Source organism: Triticum dicoccoides, chromosome 7A (genome assembly GCF_002162155.2).
Source record: "Triticum dicoccoides isolate Atlit2015 ecotype Zavitan chromosome 7A, WEW_v2.0, whole genome shotgun sequence".
Classification (NCBI taxonomy): domain Eukaryota; kingdom Viridiplantae; phylum Streptophyta; class Magnoliopsida; order Poales; family Poaceae; genus Triticum; species Triticum dicoccoides.
In genome coordinates this window covers 694,265,997-694,271,996 of record NC_041392.1, presented here as the reverse complement: position 1 = coordinate 694,271,996, position 6,000 = coordinate 694,265,997, and positions in this window count along the sequence as shown.

The following is a 6,000-nucleotide window of genomic DNA, read 5'->3' as shown; positions in this document are numbered from 1 at the left end:
GTGCATGCATGGGTCGGTTAAAAAATAAGCAATCCCGGCTACGTTGCAACAATTTTAGGTACATATATTATGCATCTGGCACGTATAGGCGTATAGGCTTTATCACGTAATAATAAAAGAAGTGCATTACAGATCCGGACTTACTGTAAGGAGAAAGGAAAAATAGGAAAGTGAAAGAAAGGGAACATAGGAACGTAATGTGTATGCACCGTGAAGAATAAGGAGTCATGACCACGAGACAAACGGACGTACGCCGACGTTGTTCTGGCTAAGGAAGCTCTGCTTATCCCATCGAATCACCATCCTGAGTCCCTACTTCCAGCGCAACCGGTATCTTCATCTCTTCTCTACGGTTCGCTCGCTGCTGATGGTTTCTTCCCGAGTAGCCACGCCAGTCGCAACCTGTAGCTTCTACCTCCAGTTTGCGGCCTCTTCCCATCGCCTCTCATGTGCGCCATAGTCAGCTCTCATCATCCCCCTCTCCTATCCATTCCAAAAGCTTGAGATGTGTCATGCAGAAGGCTTAATGAAGGCGGTGTGATACGGCAGCGAGGGAAAGATCAGCATCGTTGCAACCACGGGAAGACGCACACCATGCACGCACCTTACAAGCAGCAGCAGCAGCTTCACATTGCCTTATACAACATGACGATTACAAAATATCCAATCATCCCCCTTGCGTCTACCAGTTGGACACTTAGGGCCTGCTCATGTGTTTGAGGTAATGCTTAAATAAAATAGCTATAGTTTGCTTTACATATAAAGCGGGGCGAAACCTTTTTCGGTAAATAAAATAGCTATACAAATTGTCATTTGTTTTCAGATGAATGTGGAGATTTGCTAATCTTAAAGAAAAGATCTACGCTATGGTTGTTTCTTTGCAGATAGTTGTGCAGAAAAGTTGAAAACGGAATATAACTCTATGTGAGAGATAGCCCCTAAAGGTACTTAATTTTGCTTGCAAGTAATGATAGCTAATGTTGTTTTTAGATTTCTTTCTACAGGATGTTGGGTGTAAATTCTTATTGTTGCAATGATAATGTAGCTGTGGCGCAAGGTCGACAAACTTTTACTTCCATATATTCAGTCCTTGCGTGCATTTTTGAGTATGTGTGCGCCTTACAACTTGCAGCAGCTTCACTTCGTTGTCAATGACATGTCGAGTATGAAATTGATAGCCAGCTGCAAGCATTGCTCCTCCCCGCCCACACGAACAAACTTTTTGCAACGTGCCCTTTTCTCCTCTGCCTAATTCCCTTCATCCCTCCATATACCTGTTGGACTTGCTTGCCATGTGTTTGAGGTAATGCCTAAAGAAAAGAGATAGCGGTGATTATTTCTTTTGACATGATTGTGGAGATTTGAAGTTGGAAAAATGGTAGAAATATATTTAATATCTTACAACATATCCTTTGAGGCAATGCTAATTGTCCTGAATTTAGGATACAGTGCATGACATATTATTAAAGTTTAGAATAGCACACTATCTCGGTGCTATAGTGGCACTATATCTTTTCGAGGCTAATGTGCTCAGCGAGCATATAGCGTACTAACGATTCTGCCACTATGTGACATAACCTGCCAGTTAAAACTTTGCATATTATATTCTGAAGTAACGGTAGGTAGTAGCTCATGCTGTGTGCAAATTTCTTTTACACAAGGTATTTTACCCAAATCTTATCTTCGCAAACAAATACTATAGATTACGGTATACTCAGTTACAGTAGCTGTTATATTGCATGCAGTTTTTTTTGAGAAGATGCCATGTGAAAATCCTTATCTCTGGAGGTTAATATCTATATGATAGTGAAAGCTTAGGGAAGGTCGCAATCTGAAGTTTATCCGTTTGAGTTTAGATTATAAGGTTTTCTCATGTGGCACATTAGTTCAAATACTATGCAATGGCCCTCAAGTTTCGATTTCCAAATTCTCTCATTGCATGCATTTCTGAGTATGTTCATGGTCAGTATATGAATGCCAATTATACTACTTTTTTGCTTGGGGGACTGAGACTAGTGAACTGTTGCAAGCCGTTTCAGTTTTGGACTTAAGTGAAAATGACTGGAGCACAACCACCATGCAGTAACAATAATCAAGACGTCAAGATTATTTGTATGTTGACGAACTATGAATAATATATGTTCATAAGGATCTAGGAATAATAGAGAAACAAGATTTTGTACAACCAGAAAATTTCATAAGGTAAGGATACACCAATTTATTTGTGAAAACATCTAAATAGATACATGGAAACTTACCTCATGTTGGCATGTAGAGCATTTTTACAGCAGCATTGTGCCATTTTCTTTGGTTGCATATATATGTAAAAATACCTTTCTGAACCTTGATCAATTATCACACTATTATTTCAATTTTATCTTATCATATATGGGGCTAAAGATAGAAATTTTTGACATCTTGAACCCTTTGGCTCCCATACATACATCCATTAAAGTACAATACGTACTTCCAATGCCTAGACATCATGCGTCTTTTATACGATAGTCTAATCCTAAGATGCATGGGTATTTCTGTATAATTTCTAACTAAACAAAAAGAAATTTATGTCCATTTCACGTGGAAGCAGTGTAAAATCTAGAGAACAATGAGGAATATCACAGAGTGAGCTCTTTCTTGGTATCGTCATAATTTTCAAATACATTTTCTGTTGTTGAATGTCGTGCATTTTCCATGGTTTTAGGAGTTATTGCGAGAAGAACTACCAAGTACCATGCTGCATTGTTGTCTATTTATCCTCTAGGTTTAGATCGTATGTTTCTGTATTTATTAATAAAAACAAGTTATGGAAGCATTATAAAAATGTTGACATCGGGCAAAGAAGTGCGTGTATCAATAGAAAATGTATGAGCAGAACCTCTTTTAGGAATTGTAGTAAGCTAAGTTTTGTTGCATGGCCATACATGTATGTAGTACTCAATCAACATTAATTGAGTCATGATCATATTTTCAGTATACCAATGATTATGTTGGATGCTTATGCAGATTTAAACCTACAAATGATTTTGAGGATGTAATTAGTTCCCTAATAGGCCTACAATTTTACGCTTTCACATTTATCTGTATTCACTGCATTGTTGTACACTCTACTAAAGATGTCATATTGTGCATATCGTAGAGAAGAATCTAGGATTAGAATTACTCTGGCTGGAATAGTATAGGTGGCATTCTTAAATACATTCATTAGCTGGTGGAAGTAAATAGGATATATACATGATTTCAAAGCAAGGCATGAAAATATCATTTTGAGTAGCACGCTCCTTCTCATTTCATACGACATTTATCTGATTTGAATCTATATTATGATTAAACCAATTTATTTTGGGGGTATATACAAGTTTATTTAACAATTAATTATTAGGACAAAAATCAGTGTATCTATCTTGCAATTGTACCTGCACATGAGATCATGTTAGATAAAGAAAACATGGATATTATCGTGAATGTAACACTCATATCTGTCTTTTTTTTAAGCCGCCAGCAATTGCTAGCCATTATATTATAGGGATAGGGAGCAATTTTTACACAGCCGCTGACGCGGTTTGAGGAAAGAAAAATAAGAGAAATGAAACGAGGGCCAGGCCCCTAAGCCATACTTGGATGATCTCTCATGTTGGGTCCCCAAAAGGGGGCTGTAAACATTTCGCTCCCGCCAGTCTCCAAGCCTCCAGGGATCCTCGCACTGCCTGGATGACAGCCCAGGGCGCAGCGATCTTCTTGTGAAAAACTCTACGGTTTCGCTCGAGCCAAATTTCCCATGTGATGAGCATGGTGAGCGACCTGATTCCTTTCTGATGCTCGGTGTGTGTGTTGTCGATGATATGTGCCCAGAACATCTCCGATATGTCGCCCTCTGGCCAGGTGGTTGGAGCAAGAGCAGCGCAGCCGTGCCATCTTGCCGCTGCAGGCCAGATCGTCCTTGCCACCGGACAGTGCCAGAGAAGGTGCACTGATGATTCAAGATTCCGGACGCACAGCGGGCAGAAGTATTCATTTGGCCATCCGCGCCTTTGCAGCCTCCTTTCCGAAATATATGCCTTTGCAGCCTCATATATCTGTCTTGAAATATATGTGATGTGTGTATGCATCAACATATGTAAATAGGCTGGTGGTTCCAACCTCCTTTCCGAAAAAATATATGCATGTAAATGCAAACATAAGGTCAGTAATGGCTTTGATAAGATTGAAACTGTGCGAACTACTATTTTTTCTAGAGACATGATTATAATTTCATCCATATTGTGTACTCCATCCTTCCATATATATAGGGCCTAATACGTCTTTCGAGGTAGCCTTTAACCAATGATAAAATTATTAGTATATGAGACGTATGCTATAAAAATTAGAAAATTCTTTCACATACGAATTTGATGGTATGCTTTGTGTAACATGCATTTCATATATCATTGTGCTAACCCGTGCTCAAAAGTAACCTCGAAAAACCTATTAGGCCCTATATAAGTGGAAGGAGGGGGCATAGAGAAATGATTCTACTCAACATGTCTATTAGTTTATAGATATGATGTTTGTTCATACTTAAGCAGCGTAGGCAAAAAAGTGTATCAAGATGAAAAATTGGTGTACTTAAATTTTATGTTTTGCTGATTTGAGGAATGAACCAATTTACCCAGTGCTGATTTGACGTATGAGTTTGTATTTTCTATTACCTATGTCAGGGTTTACTTATTAGAATTTTTTCTTATATTATATAGGTATCTACTTAGTGAAAAATAGTTAACAACATGAATTGTGGGTCAACTCCATGCATAAAATGATACATTTACATTACAATGAAACTAAACAATTTAATGTGCAAGGAAAATATATGCCTAAATTTTTAACAGCCAATTCATGTAGCTAACGATGAAAAGTCTAACACATGGGTGGCATTAATAGCTTTAAATAGAGTCGAGTACAATTTTGAACATTAGATTGAATTTATATATGAGAGTAAACAAATGCAAAATATTAACAATGGCAAATGACAACAATTTGCGCGGGTACCTTCGCTAGTTAAACATAAGAAAAAAGAATCACTGAGAAATCTATTTTCAAAGTTAAGTTATTCACAAACTAGTGATTCACACAAATTTCAAATAATTCAAAATTTAAACTATTCAAATTTGAAAACTACCGGCACTAACCAAAATTTTGTAATTTTTTGTACCTAAAGCAAAAATATTCACAAAGAAACTCTAAATACGGCAAAAAACAACTCAAAATTAAATAAAACCAAAAGAAAAAAATAAAAAAATAAATAAAGAAAAAAAATAAGAAAATAAAAAGCCCGCCTACTGCGCCACAGCGGCCTGCATACGACTAGAAACCCAACATATTGTCGGGCCAGGATGCAGGCCCGCAAAGGCCCAGTAGGCCCACAGGACAGCACAGAACAGGTAGGCCCAGTAGGCCTGCTTTGGAGAGGAGCTCGAGAGAGCTACCGCACCGGGGCTTATGAACCAGTGCGGACGCCCCTCGGCTAGCGAGGTGGGACAAAACTTGCCGCACCGCACCTGCGCCAGCGCACCCCCTTTAGTACCGGGCCATGGCTCCAACCGGTACTAAAGGGGAGGTCGTTAGTACCGGTTGGAGCCACCACATGGTACTAAAGGGGGGCGCTTCCCGCCGCTTGGACTGACCAAAATTGACCTTTAGTACAGGTTAGTGGCTCCTACTGGTAATAAAGGCCCATCCTATATAAGAAAACATTTCAAAAAATTCAGTTTCTCATCTGCTTCTTCTCCTCTGCCCCGTCGCCCGCCGCCCCCCGCCGCCGCCCCCGTCGCTGCCCCCGTCGCCACCCCTTGTCGACGCCCCCGTTACCGCCCCGTCCCCGTCCCCGTCCCCGTCGCCATGCCGGCCGTCCCCGTCCCCGTAGCAGCCCCCCCGTCGCCTAGCCTCGCTGGTGAGCTCCTACCACAGCCGCCATGTCCACACACACACACACATTGTTAATTAATTGTGAAATTGTTACTATTTTTT